We start from the raw sequence: 16,985 nt of genomic DNA on the forward strand, positions 1-16,985 counted from the left end.
CTGCTTGGGAAGTGATCTGTCAGTATGAGCTTGACAGTTTTGATGTGGTTGAAAATGTAAACATTTTTGGCACTTTCATTGGATATTTTGATTGCAATTTTTTTTTCTTTTGCTATTATCGACTTTTACAGCTATTCCTGAGCCGACATAATATATTCATTTAAATTAAGTTGTGAATGTTGTTTCCTGCATGAAGAATATTTAATATATGCATGCATAGTTTGGACTGCAATTAAGTAATTGGTGAACATCTCAAACTGTTGGACGATTAGGTGAATACTGAAGTGAAGTGTAAATTTTGTGTAAATATACTATTAATTAAATTGTGAAGATAATTAAATTGTGAAGAGAGAAGATATATCCTCTGGTCGTTGTTTTCATGCTGTTGGTGTTCAGAGCTGTTAAGTCGTAGGTTTCCCGTTTTATTTTCTAAAATTTGGCATGTTATTGTTATTACAGTATTTAATGATATTTATCACAGTAATTAAATAAAAATGAATATTAATTAATTAACGGTGTTTTTATTTACTATTTTATCTATTAGTAGTAATTTCATGATGAATATACTGTTGTCACCAAATGACGATATCACCACTCATAAGCTGTATTTTAATAATTTTGTCCCAGTAATTGATTACTGCGTTAATATATATGAATTTTAATTAAGAAATGAAACTTTCTTAATTAATATTTTTTCTTTAATAAGTTCTCTGTCTTTTATTTATTTATTTTTATACAATAATAGCTGTGTGCGTCGTCAGGAATTTTCATTGAGTTTGTCGGATAAAATAAATAAATACAATTCCATATTATATATATACCTATAATGAGATTAAGGATACGTTTCCAAGGTCTGCACCAATTCAACCCCGCCCCTCCCCTCCAGTAATGCCTGTTTTTCTTCATCAAATGACCAGGTGACAGCGCTCGATTTACACACAATGAAGCTCTAAATGAAAGAATGTGAAAATGCACCAAAACATGTAATTATACATTTTTACCTTCACAAAAGGAAATGGGACAGGGTCCCATCTTTAGGCTTCTGAGACCCCCAAGCCATGGCTTATTTAATTTCTGCATAAATTCAGCTTTGCCAGATATATTCCATCATCATTGCATTTTTGTTGTTGGCAAACTTTTCACTTGCCATAAAATAGCCTGCCAGCAAAACTGTATAACTGATAGTTATTATTTTTTGCTTAAATGGTAAGTATTGACTTTTGTTTTCTATATACTGTATTATTTGTAACTGAACAACTTAATAGAACACGCTTTTACTTGGAAATGAGTTGGAGATTAACTGCATGTTCAGAAATTCTGATGTGATGTTTCATTAAAGAATAGCAAAGTTCACACTCGTGATACTGGCATATTTATGGGAAGTGCACATTAGTGGCTCTCTCCCTACTTTGCTTTTCAAATTACTTAGTTACTCAGTGCATATTGAAATTCTAACCAGTAAACTATCCACCTGTGCAAATATTGAATTTAAGCAATAACTCTATAATAATATTAGTAACAAATTAAAAAAACAGGAACTATTCCTTTATTGTGACTTATTTTATTTTTTATGGGGTCTCTCTGCTTTCCTCTTGTCAACCCACCAAGAAGTTCCAAAACATATATGGATAGTTAAAGAATGCAAGTGAGGTAAAAGCATAAGTTTTGGGCTTCCAAAGCTAGTAGTAGTAATGGCAGACTATGCAAGAAAGCAAGCTTATATAGCATCAGCCAAAAAAATAAATAAAACAGTTCACCCATCCGTACTCTACAAGAATTTGTCTAGTTCTTCCTTGAATTTGTTTAACCCATCCACTTCGACAACAACAGATGGAAACCTGTTCCAACAATCAAACAACCACCCACTGACTGAAGGCAACTTCCGTACATCTATCCTACAACCATCCTTCCTCCACTTGAATTTATGCCCCCTCATGTGTAGTCTCAGCAAGTGGAAGAATACCATTAGCATTCAGCCTACTCAATCCATTCAAGGCTTTAAACACCTCAATCATATCTCCCCCAGGTGCCTAGTCTCAAGATGCTGCAGTTTTCAGAACTGAAAATTTTCTAGGTAATAGCATCCTTTTGTTCCCTTCACCAGTCTGCTTCCCTTCCTTGCACTTGTTCCAGCAGATCTACATCCCTTCTTAAAGTGAGGCTTTCAGACCTGTATGCAAGATGCAGGCTAACCATGGCCTTACAGAAAGGGATAATCACCTCCTTTTTCCTACTAACAAAGTTCTATATATCATTAAAAACCCCATGAGCTGTCCTGGCAGCATATCTGCACTGTTCAGAAAACTTCATATTTTACTACACAGTTAACCCCAGGTCTTTTTCATTCTCCATTACCCTGAGTGTAGTACCACACAGTACATTTCTCTGGGGTTACTGTTACCCATATGCAGTACTTTGCATTTGTCGATATTAAACTTCAGTTGCCACTTCTCAGCCCATCCACCCAACTTTTCTAGATTCTGTTGCAGTAGCATACTGTGATTAACAACCTGCCAACCTTTGTAGCATCTACAAACTTGGACATTATGCCTGATATACCTTCATCAATATCATTTATAAATATACAAAACAACAATGGGCTCAACACTGAACCCTGGGGGACTCCGCTAATAACATTAGTCCATGAAGAGCAGTGTCCATTGCAGCAACTTTCCCTTAATGCCATACTGCTCCAATTTTGTACAGTAGTCTGCCGTGTGCAACAGTGTCAAAAGCTTTCCTGAAATTCAAGTATATGACATCAAACATATTTTTTGCATCCAGTTCCTTTGTGACCATGTCATAATATCCAATCAAATTGGTCAGACAAGACTTCCCTTTAAGAAACCCATGCTGTGTCTGAATTATTACTGCAGTCTTATCTAGATAATCCTGCAATGCTTCTTTAACCAGTTACTCCATTATATTCCCTGGAACAGAAGTCAAACTAACAGGTCTGTAATTACTCGTGTTACCCTTTGATCCCCCCCCCTTTGTGAATTGGAGGTACATTTGTGCATCTACAGTTAGTCAGGACCTCCCCTGAGTCCAATGATACTCTCATAATTATGGCTGAGTTTGCTTACTTCCTTTGCCACCTCCTTTAATATCACTGGATAAATCTACTGTGATTAACAACCTACCAACCTTTGTAGCATCTACAAACTTGGACATATATTTTTTTTTGGCTGATGCTGCATAAGCTTGCTTTCTTGCATCAAATGCCTCTACTAATGCTAATGCTAAAATCTCATCCACCCCATGTGCCTTTCTTATGTTTAACTTCAACAATTTCTCCTACACTTTGCTCTCAGTTATTACAAAATCATTTTGCTTCCTGTTAGAGTTTAATAAGCTTCTTTCCTCCACATCCCTACAGAATTCCTCACATCTGTGAATGTACAGGCAACCCCCGTATAACACGGTACTTCTACAACACGGTTTCACTCCAACATGATTGATAATTTGTGGCAATCCTCGCACAACACAGTTTCGCTCTAACATGGTTAGAGAATTTTGCTAAACCTTGCATAATGGTATTTTTGTGTGGGGAAAACCTTTCTATTATGTTGGATGTAATTTTTCAACATTTCCACTCTTTTTGAATCCCCGTTGCTGACTCGCTAGTCAAAAAAAAAAAAAAAAAAAATTGAGAAATCCCTGTATTTTGTTTTGTTGGGAAATTCCCATGTTAAGTTCTGTGCTGTTGAACTTGTGGAAAAAATCTAGATTTCAAAGTTTTATTACTATTGGGTAGCACACCAGGCCATCCAAAAGATATGTCATCCAAACGTTGAAGTTATGTTCCTACCGCCACAGTTGTATTGGGTTAATACAACTTCTTTCATTCAGCTGTTAGATCAAGGCGGTATATCCACCTTTAAAACTCATTCCATCAGAAAATCATTACAATGGATTTTGGAAAATTGATTCCGAATCTATCGAAGTAATGGAGGCATGGAAACATTTCTCAATTGTGGACTGTATGAGAATCATAGCTTTATCGCTGAAAGAAGTAAACCATCAACGTTAAATTTGTATGGAAAAATGTATAGCCAGAGGCAGTTCATTCAGGAAATATGATCGAACAGGCAGAAAATGGAATCGGTGCGATACTAGAACTTACTACGTTGGTAGGAGGGGAAGGTTTTGATGATATGACTACTGAAGCCCTCGTGGGTAGCACAGTTGATAGAATCGCTCGCCTCCCCACACCAGCTGGAAAAGACCAGAGTTCAAATCCCATCGATGAAGGGAGGAATTTTTATGGGTCTTTTCACAAAGTGGCTGAGTTAGTCGGGTTAGGGTAGCATGGTTTTTCCTCCCAGAAACTCGGGGTTTTTTTGTCCAGCTAAACAGAAAATCGACCTTAGGACACTATTTATAGACAATATACACAGTAACATGGCCTCAGTTGCGATGCTCCTAAAAAATTTTAAAACATATTACTCAAGACGTTCAAGAATTACTGGTAGAAAAAGAAACTGACATAGCAGATTTAGTGCAAATGGCATCTCAGGTCAAATCAATTCAGATGATATTGCAGAATGAAAATTCTAAACTTCCAAATTTTACAATAAAAAGCGTAGGGGAAGGCATAAAGTTAGCCAAGCAATTAGAATCTTATTTTTTAAATGCAGATTCTTGAATGAAAGGAGTCCAAAGTTCAAAAGAGAGCTTCAAAAATGCTTAATTCCATACGATGAAATTCACAAAGATTTATCAAGCAAAAGCAAACAAACCCAGATTAATGATTTTTTAAAGAGAGCAGAAGATACATGAAATCTAGAATGGTGTATTTTTGTTAGCTTTTGGAACGTAACCTCCCCTTTGGACTTTTTCTTAGTCCTGTATAACATGGTTTCGCATAACATGACATTTTACAGGAACCTAATAACCGTGTTATACGAGGGTTACCCGTAGTTGCAAAATACTCATTCAGTTTGTTATCTATATGAGCAGGATCATCAACAGTCGATCCATCGATATCAAATGGACCAATGTGATACATCCCCTTCCTTTCAGGTTTATATAAGTAAAAAAGTCTTTGCATCCTTTGCCAAAGATTTCTTGTAATCTGCCTTTGCTTGCCTAACCTCCTTTGTGGGCACCTCCGCAGCCAGGTGGGAAGGAGCAGCAGTGCGTAGCACACACTTCTTGATTAGACCGGGGTTCGAGCCCGTCACCACCAAATACGGAGGATGCGGAAAGGTTAAGGAATGACCACCGCATATCCTTGAGCAATATGGCCTTAGTTGCTAATGCTCCTAAAAACCAAACAACAACAACCTCCTTTGTGACTTGAATACAGGCTAGCTTATATCTACCATAGGCTTCTGTGTTGCCTGATAATTTATATGCATCCCATGCATTTTTCTTCTCTGTCACAAGTCTCATTAATTAAACTGATATCCATTTGGGCCTAAACTTTAAACAGTATTTCTTAATTGGTATGAAAAGCCTAGTAGCTTCCAAGATTAATTCCTTGAATGCTTCCCATTTAGAATTTGCTGTTAATAACATCAGTTGGTCCCACTGTATGGAATTTATAAAACCTCTGAGACCACTGTAGTCTCAATTAAGGGTATGAAAGCAAAAACCCCTTCCCTTTACTCCTGATAGTTGTTACATCTTCTGAGTAAATCCCATATTGGTACACTGTGATCACTGGCACCTAATGGTTCCTTTGTTTTGTTTGTTATTTGGTTTATAGGAGCATCAGCAACTAAGGCCATATTGCTCCGGGGATATGGCAGTGGTCATTCCATGCCCTTTCCGCATCCTCCGTATTTGGTGGTCACGGGGTCGAACCCGGTCTAATCAAGAAGCGTGTGCTACGCACTGCTGCTCCTGGCTACAGAGGTGCCTGGTTCCTTTATCTATAAATTCTTAATGCATGAATAATCACTGCTGATAATCAGATCAAGAGTCTTACTCTCTCTGGTTGCCTCTCGAACATGCTGCTGTAGAAAGCAATCATCCAGTAAATCCACAAAAGTACAATCTTTTCAATGAACTCATTTGTAGACTTAAGTTGCCTTATTTTACCTTGCCACAGTACTGACTGTGCCAAGTCTATGCAGGGTTGCATTTCATGTGTTATGAAAATCAAGGCAGTAGCACACCCTTCTTGTTCAATTAGTCACTGTGTACTCCACGGAAAATTTTACTGTGAAAAACATTCCTACAAAACTGAAAGATATTTTTTAAGACACTAATAAAAATTGTCAATTATGTGAAATCTAGTGGCTTAAATACAAAGCTTTTCCAGAAGATTTGCAACAAACTGGGCAGCAACTACAACTGCTTAACTTTTTACACCAAAGTATGTTGGCTGAATCGAGGTAAAGTGCTGATGAGATGCTCTGAAATTGCGATGTTTCTTACTGATCGTAAAGCTGAAACTACAAGAAAAACTTGAGACAGTGGAACACTAAAAGTTTTTTAGTGTTCCACTGTCTACATTCTGGGCTAGTTTGTTGGACTCATTTCCTAATATAGCAGACAAATTAGTTTATAAACTTTACTATATTTTAATGACTTATTTATGCGAACATGGGTTTGCCAAATATTGTGACACAAATTCAAAAAAAGAAATGAGACTTGACACTTCAGCAGTCAATTATCAGCTTTAACACCTAATTTCATCAAAATTGCTGAAAATCTGTCACAACAGGTCCCTCATTAGATTCACTGAGTAAGTTTATTTTTTAATTTGGAGTCTTAACTTAATTTTTTTTTTGTTTAAAATTTTAAGCGTAGTGATTACTTTTTGGTTCCACTATAATACAATATACATATGCAAAAAGTTGAAACCCCTCCCCCCCCCTTTCTTAGCATTCTATGCCCACAATAATCTTAGGCAGTACCTGAGGACATCACTGAATCTCCAGGGATATCTCAACCAAAAATGTTGAGAACCATTGAATTACAGTAATCAGTTGTAATAAACTTCCACCTGTTGTTATGGAGGTGAGTACTTTGAATGAATTTAAGGAAGGTTTGAACAAATTAATGGAAACAATAAGGTTTTTTTTTTTTTTTTTTCTCCATTATTATTTATTACTTTTGTAGTTTGATATTACCACCATACATTTTATCACAGAATATTTTCAGGATTGAGAGGCTCTAAGTAAAAGACACTATTCTAGTCTTCCCCTGTGGCTTCTACTGTTATGCTGTTTATAACAGTGGTACGTTTCTTGCAGTGCTCTGCAAAAAACTTACCTTGGTGTGGAATCACAAAACTTTATTTTACAATCCTCTGCAAGCAGCATATCCAGTGGTGTTAGATCAGATGAATGCAATGCATATTAGTAGTGAATTCTTCTCAAAATGAGACTTGTGGAGGTAGTAATTGGTAGGTCAAGGGTTAGCCTTGTAGTGTGAGACACTGCCTTTTGAAACTTAGGTTAATTTTGTTCCTGGAGCAACCAAATCATTTCAGCTCATTAATAAACTTTATTAAATGATGCTACTGTGACACTTTGTTTAATGATTACAGTACAGATGTCCTCAAAGTAGGAACATATAATCCCATGACTATAAATGAACACTGTATTGTCATGTGTGCTATGCAAGGACCTCTGAGCAAGTTCATTTTGTTTCAGGAACCCTAAAAAATGCATTGTTTATAACTTTCTGATGAAAGTCATGCAGAAGTTAGTCTTTTAGTTCAGTGGTATACCAAAATTTTTCTTTAAAGCAGGATGAGGATCAGATCCACTGCTTTAACCGAAATAAAGTTACTAACTTTTTTTTTTATCTTATCCTTTGGAGGTGACTGAAGTCTGACAGCCATCTCACTCCTCCAAAATGTGCCACTGTTTTATCTTTTTTTTTAATTTAAATATTCATTGCAGTATATTATTAGTTTTTGGTTTACTTATTATTATTACTGTTAACTGTGTTTACATTTAGCAAATGCAGCCAGTTGAGAAATACAGATATTTTTGTAGTACAAGTCTAAGAATTCTTGATATAGACATTTGATATTTTAAATTTAAATAACTCTGATTAATCTTACAGAAAGCTTTAGGATAATGTTAGCATAGAGAAATCTTGTTTTGAATATCTTTTAAAATTGCATCATTTAAATATATGCCGAAGTTTATCATAATGTCTAATTATAATAATATGTAATGGCAACAAAAGGGTTTGGGGTTGAAAGCCTCAGACTATGGGAAATTTACTAGACGAACAAGTTAGTGCAAAGCATTATTTTAGTTTGTAGTAAATCACTAAAGTTGGTGATATGGCATTGTTTTTGTTACATCTCATATTGTGAAGGACTTCACAGCACGTTGCCCTGATATTGCACTATCTTGAATAAGCAATGCTTCCTCAGTAGTGAAGACTGCCATTACTTATTTTTGGTAGATACCACCACCCAGACAGCACTGTTTTGAAGCTTCTTGGCTTCTCATCAGTGGGTGCAAAATACCCCAGTGATACAGTACCAATAGCCCCACTTTAGAAAGTATATAGATCTTCTGGAATGGGTGCAAAGAAGGGCAGCCAGACTGGTGAAGGGAACAAAAGGGTGCTCTTACATAGAAAGGTTTCAGTTCTGCAAATTGCATAGCCTTGAGACTAGGCACTTGTGGAGAGAGAGATCTGATTGAGGTGTTTAAAGCCTTGAATTGGTTTAAGTAAGCTGAATGTTAATGGCAATCTTCTACTTCCTGAAACTACACATATAAGGAGGCATAAAATTCAAGTTCAGTAAGGATTGTTGGAACAGGCTTCCATCTGTTGTAGAAGTGGATGGGTTTAATAAATTCAAGGAAGAACTAGACAAATTCTTGGAGGGGGTTGGATGGGTGAACTGGTTTTTTTTTTTTTTTTTTTTAATATAAGCTTGCTTTCTTGCATCATTTGCCACTACTGTTACTACTACAATAAGTAACAACCCAGTTACGAAGTTTAACTCCACAATATGAGAGATGCCAGACAGTGTGCAATAGTAAAGATTAAAAAAGAGTTTAGGACTGAAAGCCTCAGACTATTGAAAATTTACTAGATGAACAAGCTAATGCAAAGCATCATTTTAGTTAGCATTAGTAGAGGTATATGATGCAAGAAAGCAAGCTTATGCAGCATCAGCCAAAAAAAAAAAAAAAAACCACTCCCATTTCACTCCTCCATTCGTTCGAAATACCTGTCCAGCTGAGCCTTAAATTTATTTAGGCTATCAATTTCCGTAACAAGAGATGGAAGTCTGTTTCACCAACCAACTACCTGCTGGCTAAAGGCAAATTTCTGCACATCTATCCTACATCTGTCTTTCCCCAATTTGAATTTATGCTCTCTTAGTTGATTATTCTGAGCAAGAGGATGAATCCCATCAGCATTGAGCATGCTCAAACCATTCAAGGCTTTATACACCTCTATCGGATCACCTCGCTGGTGCCTAGTCTCCAGACACTGTAATTTGCAAAACTTAAGCCTTTCTTCGTAAGAGCAACCCTTTGTTCCATTCACTAATCTTGTTGCCCTTCTCTGTACTCATTCCAGCAGCTCTACATCCTTCTTGAAATGAGGCCTCCAGACCTTATACAGTACTCAAGGTGTGGCCTGATCATTGCCTTATACAAGGGAATAATCACCTCCTTATCCCTGCTAGAAAAATTCCTGTATATCATTGACAAGACACCATGAGCTACTCTTGCAGCCCATCTGCACTGCTCAGAAAACTTCATGTCTGCCTGCACAATTACCCTCAGGTCCTTTTCATTCTCTACCACTGTCAGTGTAGTACCACAGAGTTGATACGTTACTCTGAGGTTACTGTTTCCCATATGTAGTACTTTACATTTGTCAATGTTAAACTTCATTTGCCACCTCTCAGCCCATCTGCTCAACCTTTCCAGATCCTGTTGCAGCAGCATACTGTCAGTAGTGTCCTTAACAACCCTGCCAACCTTTGTATCATCTGCAAACTTGGACATTAAGCTTGATATACCATCATCAGTATCATTTATAAATACAGATAACAACAATGGACCCAACACTGAACCCTGAGGGACTCCACTAATAACATTAGTCCACGATGAGCAGTGTCCATTGATTACCACTCTGTCTTCTCCCCCTTAACCAACCCTTTATCCATAGCAGCAATTTGCCTCGAATGCCACACTGCTCCAATTTGTGTAGCAGTCTTCCATGTGCAACAGTATCAAAAGCCTTTCTAAGATCCAAATATATAATATCAAAGTTATTCCCTGCATCCAGTTCTTTTATGACTGCATTATGGTAACCAATCATTTTTGTTAAGGGAAAGACTTGCCCTTAACAAAACCATGCTGTGTCTGAGCTATAACTGAAGTCTTGTCTAGATGATCCTGCAGTGCTTCTTTAACCATGCCTCCATTAATTTTCCTGGAACAGAAGTTAAACTTGTGGGTCTATAATTTCTTGTGTCAGCCTTTGATCCTCCATTGTGAATTGGGTCACATTTGCACATCTCCAGTCTACGGGTACCTCCCCTGAGTCCAAAGAAGCTCTCATAATTATGGCTAAGGGTTTGCTTACTTCCTTTGCTGCCTCCTTTAATATAACTGGATAGATTCCATCCACCCCATGTGCCTTTTTTATGTTTATCCTCAACAATTTCTCCTCCACTTTCCTCTCAGTTATTACAAAATCATCTAGCTCACTGCCAGAGTTTACTTCACCTCTTGGCATTCCCCTTCCTGAATAATTCCTCATGTGTGAATGTAGATGCAAAATACTTGTTTAGTTTGTTAGCCACCTGAGCAGGATCATCAATAGTTGAGCCATCAATGTCCAGTGGACCAATCTGATTCATCCCTTTCCTTCTAGAGTTAACATAGGTAAAGAACTCTTTTTTTTCTGTTTTTCTTTGCATCCTTTGCCAAGGATTTCTCATAATCTGCCTTTGCCTGCCTTAATCTCCTTTGTGACTTGGTTACAGACCAACTTATATCTATCATAGGCTTCCATGTCACCCATTAATTTATATGTATCCCATGCATTTTTCTTCTCTGCCATATGTCTCATTAGTTTATCCTACATCCATTTAGGCCTAAACCTTGAACAATATTTCTTAGTTGGTATGTAAAGCCTAGTAGCTTCCAAGGTAAATTCTTTGAATTTACCTTCCCATTTTGAATTTGCTGTTGATAACATCATCAGTTGGTTGCACTGTATAGAATTTAAATACTGTCTCAGACCATCGTAGTTGCCTTTACAAAAGCAAAAACCCTTCCCTTTACCCCTGATGGTAGTTACCTCTTTGAGTAAATCCCATTTCAGCATACTGTGATCACTGCAACTTAGTGGTTCCTTTATCTGCAGATTCTTAATGCATGAAGAATCACTACTGATAATCAGATCAAGAGTATTACTCCCTCTAGTTGCCTCCCGAACATGCTGATGTAGAAAACAATCATCCAATAAATCCACAAAAGCCTTGCTAGTGTGTGAGTAACCAACCCACAAATTCCAGTCACTATATCTGGGAAATTAAAATCCCCCATTATAAGACAATCTGATTTACTGGCCCACTTTATTTCCCTGTACAGTTTCTTATTATACTCATCAGAGTCATTAGGCCTATAACACACTCCTACTCTCAATTTTGATCTCCCAATGCTTATGTCACACCAAACTGACTCGACACTGCCCTGTCCATCGATGTCCACTGGCTTCACTCCCTTGGATTTTATGTACTGTATTTCTTAACTAATAGCATAACCCCTCCTCCCTTCCTATCCTGTCTATCCTTTCTGTACACATTGTACTCCCCAAATAAAGTTCTGCCTTCCTTATATCTGTGTGACACCACGTCTCTGATATCCCAGCAATATCTGCCTTTGATGTTTTGAGCTATACCTCAAATTCATCAAATTTATTTACCAAACTCCTAGCATTGGTGTACATGCAAGTACACTTGCACCTGTTCCTATTCTTAGCTACCCTGACACAACCCATGTGTTTACTTGTACCGCAATGACTCCCGGCAGTCTCTGAAGTACCCTGCATCTTGTTTTCCAGGCTGCTGCTCATTACAATAGAAGCAGTGCAAGAATCACTTTCACCTCTGCCAGTGGTTACTGTTAATCTATTAGTCCTTGTCTCCCCCCACCAAGCTAGCAGTTTTCCGACCCACCTAACACTGCCTCAATAGCATCAGCAAATATTCTTGCACCCTTACTGTTTAAGTGTATCCCATCCCTGTAGAAGCAGTCTCTCCTGTTAACAAGTACAGACCATGCTGAAAAAAATTCTACCTATTGAGCCTTGCACAATCTTTCCAGGGCTGAATTGATCGACAAGGCTCTCATCATATACTCCCTCCTGTCGTGTCTGAGTAATGTATACAGGTCTGGAGGCCTCATTTCAAGAAGGATGTAGAGCTGCTGGAATGATTACAGAGAAAGGCAACAAGGTTAGAGAATGGAACAAAGGGTTGCTCTTACGAAGAAAGGCTTAAGTTTTGCAAATTACAGTGTCTGGAGACTAGGCACCGGCGAGGTGATCTGATAGAGGTGTATAAAGTCTTGAATGGTTTGAGCATGCTCAGTGCTGATGGAATTCTTCCTCTTGCTCAGAATAATCATTTTAGAGGGCATAATTTCAAATTGAGGAAAGATAGATGTAGGATATATGTGTGGAAGTTTGCCTTTAGCCAGCGGGTGGTTGGTTGGTGGAACAGACTTCCATCCTTTGTTGTGGAAGTTGATAGCCTAAATAAATTAAGGCTGAGCTGCACAGTTACTTGGAACGAACGGAGGGGTGAAATGGGAGCGTGGGTTTTTTTTTTTTTTTTAATTTTGCTGCATAAGCTTGCTTTCTTGCATCATATGCCTCTGCTAATGCTATTATGTGTGTCAGGTAGTCCCAGTTTAGTGTTTTGAATATAAAATGCATATTCTTTTGAAAATTTAAGTTAGAAATATTTATTTATGAAACAATTTTCAAAATTTTAATTGTATCACCTAATACTTAAGATCTCTAAATAAAATTCACACGAAAATTACTAGATTTTGTGGTATTCCATACTACGAAATTGACAATTGGCATAGAATGTAATGTGAAATCAGCATTGGCATAGTTTTACAATGTATATAACACTGGCCTGGTTTTACAATGTATATATCAGGGGGAAAAAAGGTTTTTATAACAATTTAGTATTAGTGCCAACCATTGGGTCATTAGCACAAAACTTGGATACTCACCAAGGATCCAAAAATAAAAAAGATTTTCTAGGCAGAGAACAATATGTTATTCTTTCTGGTTTGTAATGATGCAGTATAAAATAAGTTTATTTAGTTATAAAATAAAATACAATGTTCTGTAGTTATCTTTGAATATAATTTCTTAAAATAGACTTAAATATCTTTTTTATGATGATAGAGTGTATTGTGATTTATTCATTTTGATATTGGATCAAAATATTTTAATTTTAAATAAATTTACATTTTTGTGTTTCATAAAAAAATGGTGTGACATATATGACACTTATCATGTGACATATAGACTGGCTGGGTTCAAGCCAGTGCACTGACAGATAAGTTATGACTGAAAAGCTCTGTATAGGTAGACAAAAAAGCATGCATGCAATTGGATTTGAAAAAATTCTAATCTTATATTTTAATACTAATTTATTTAGATGAAATAGATGATGAGTAATACACAAGCTTTATTATGCCAAATATTTTTTGATGGCTGGCATTACATAACCATAACCCTCTATTTTCTTGAATTTTTTTAATGCTAATCCCAGATGCATTATTATTGAATTCCATGTTACTCTACTATTGTTAATGGGTTGAGAGTGGAAGGGGAAAGAAGAAACTTATTATTATAATCCATATGGTGCAAGGAAGCCTGAGGCTTATGTGCTGCACCTACCAAAAAAAAAAAAAAAATTGAGAGAGAGCAGTAGAAAGGAATCGCCAAGAAAGAAAAGAATGATGATATCCAGCTCAGGACCCTGGGTGTGCCAAGCCCATACTCACCAGATGTGGGGCAAAGTATAAGTGACTTTAAATTTCTGCGAAGTGTACATTTTCAGCAATGTATAAAGAAGGGTTGGTCTAGAGAGAAAATAAAGTAGAAGATATGAATATAGAAAAAAAATTAAATATTGTTTGGAGTTTGTCATGAATAGTTGGCAATTTCTACATATGTTCTGATAGCTTTAGAATAAGGAGCCAGAATTGCAAATCTTCACTTCAAAAGAACAATTTTCATGCAAATATCTAAAAAGGGCATGCAACAGAAAGTGACTGCGTGGCAGAGTAGAGTGAGTTTGTAAGAGAAGTCACACAAGACAGGATCAGGTTGATTAACCTAATTGCTGTCTTTTGAATGGAGTTGTTGTTTTAGAGGCATCACTACTCCAAATGCAAACAGTGAATTTAAGGGAGATAGTTTTTCAGAAGAAAATTAGTACAAAAGTTATTTTTTTTTGTGTGTTGATGAAGCTATAGCTTGTGCCTAGAAAGGTTATGGTTATTGGATATTCCAGTTAGAGAAATCTGATCTAACTACAAATCTCTGGGTGTTATATATATACTGTATATAATTTTTTTTATGGGAAAAGCAAATCTCTTCTTCTTTAGGGATAGTCTAATCCTCAGTGAAGTCTAATACTGTAAGCTCTTTAAAATCTGGCAACGTCAAGGATTGAGAGATTCCAAATTTTTAAATTTTCAGAATTTTAAAGGTATAGTTAGTGGTTAAGCAGTTTTAGAGGAACCCATTTCAATAATGAATATTAAGCACAACTTAACTTATTTATACTGTAAACATTTATGATGGCTACTTTATCTTTTCATTTGTTTATGCAAACAGGATTTAAACTGCATGGATAACTCTCACAGCAGAAGAAACTTCACTTAATGAGCTGCTCTGATATTGCACTATTTTCAAAATGCTCTGATTTCATATACTGCATGACAACTCGCATTGAACTTCTTTTCAACTGTTTTGCCTACATGTTTTGCCTACTAGAGACCACCTGCTATCTGATGAGTGACCAATTTATCCTGAAACAAGATATCATAGCAGCCTCTTTAACAATTAGCCACTTAACCTATTGGTGAGCCATCTGTTTGAAAGTGATGCAATACAGAGGCAGCTCATTGTAAAGGCAAGTATACTGTTCTATGAGATTTAAGACCATTGCATTTCAATGCAGTTTAAATCCTGCTGGATGCAAAAACAGATTAAAGGACAAGACAGTCCTGCAAACAAATTATAAAGGAATAATGTCACACACTTTTTATTTTTTGCATGGATTTTTAAAGATAAGTGTAATTGTTGCTATGAGTACTGGATTACTTTCTTAATATTTCCAGATTGGAAACTTTTTTTTTTTTTTTTACATTTTATGGTATTCTGGATTTTTAAGTGTTAAATTTTGCACAGTGTCAGAGTTTGCACATGAATATTTTCTGTTCAGTTATCATTTCCTCACAATCCTTTCACTCTTATGAAAAGGGATTCTTGCCCCATTCTATTCTCTCGTTCTCCCTTGCTATCCTCTACAGGCAACTTCATCCGGACGAGTTGGGTGGTGGTCTTCTCCTTGGCAATGGCACAGACACCATACCACAAAGAAATACTGTCATGACGTGACGTGTTTTGCACACTGGTCAAAAACCGCTTCGACGTCACCTCCCGACACTTTTTGACTCTCTGCTGCTGCTCCTTCCCCTCTACTCTCCTTTTTTGGGTCTCCCGGGATCCAGTTTTTAAAGAGAGAAGATCCTCCAGAGTTTACATGAGCCTGAGTTCTGATTGGGCTCTCCAGTACTCATCTCGTGCGCCTGAATGGCACGTGATGAAATAAGAATGATCACAATGTCTCCCCCCCCCCCATCCCTCTCAATCTGTGTCTAGCCCTGTCTGGTGACTACCCAAAGCACCAAGTGCATTTCCATATTTGGCACAACTGCTGATAACCATACACATGAATATTCACTAGTGGCCTGTCACTTATGTCCAAGCTAGGAGCGTACGGCTTCTCTGTTTATAATATAGGTTATTCGAAGAAGCAGTTCACTGGAAGTTTGTGAGTGTTTTGCTTCTGTGCTTTGTTACAATGGATTTGACTTTCTCATATTTTGCCTTTTTATCTGCTTAAATTAATGATTACTCAAAATACCTGATTTTCATTAGTGTTGGAACAATACAAGTAAAAAAAAATTTCTGCATATGTGGGCATAAATAAAAAGGAAAAGGGAAATGCTTAAACAAATAATGGTTACTTTGTTAAAAACAAGAAAAATCAATTCCATTGTAACAGCAGCATAGAAATGAATATTTACTTTGTCACCCTATAAAGACTCAGAATGGATCTGCTCCTATTGAGGAACTACTTAAATTCTATGAAAGTTTGGAAGTGGTAAATTTTGCTTCAGTAGAAGCTGAATTGCTTGAATTATACACCAAAATCTTAAGTTCTGACTAGATATATATGTACAAAGTAGTGAACATCAGTAATTGCCTGCCCAGGTTGAAAGTTGGTGGCATGCTATCAGTTTATCTTTCTGTCTCAGCAGAGATCTGATATCATTGATCTGGTGAACAAGAGGAATGTATTATTCAGATGCCTAGTAAATATTCCCTTAGCAATGGCCTCTGTGTGTTCATGTGTGAAAAAACCCTGGTTGCTATGTGCTCGAAGGCAAGAAGAATGTAAGTACCAGAACTGAACTTTGACACATGTCTGATTATATAGACCTAATTGATTTGCAGAAATGTCAACCTATGGAACTACCAAGCATCTGATGAGTTTTCAGAGGTGAAAAGTTCCAAAAAAAGGTAGTAGAGAAGTATGTAAAGTTTGTAATTGAGTCCTCCGTTGCAGTATGTCATACTGACAACAGGGATGGGCACATTCATTCAAAACTTAAATGTCCAAAGAAAATGCCTTCAACACAAAACATGAATGTCACACAAATACAGATTTTCCAGTTTATTCAATTATATTCACTTGGGATTGGCATAAG

General features: G+C 36.8%; 1 protein-coding gene across 1 annotated transcript in view; it reads left to right on the forward strand.

The window, feature by feature from the left end:
• The first annotated feature begins 329 nt into the window (after positions 1-329).
• The window catches only part of AMPdeam (AMP deaminase), a 334,349-nt gene continuing 317,693 nt past the window's right edge, over positions 330-16,985 (forward strand). The window contains exon 1 of the mRNA XM_090387683.1: positions 330-408. The gene's annotated coding sequence lies outside the window, so the exon portion shown is untranslated. The remainder of the gene's footprint in view (positions 409-16,985) is intronic.

Source organism: Mastigoproctus giganteus, chromosome 13, assembly GCF_048544385.1.
Source record: "Mastigoproctus giganteus isolate SK-2022 chromosome 13, ASM4854438v1, whole genome shotgun sequence".
In the NCBI taxonomy this organism is placed as follows: Eukaryota; Metazoa; Arthropoda; class Arachnida; order Uropygi; family Thelyphonidae; genus Mastigoproctus; species Mastigoproctus giganteus.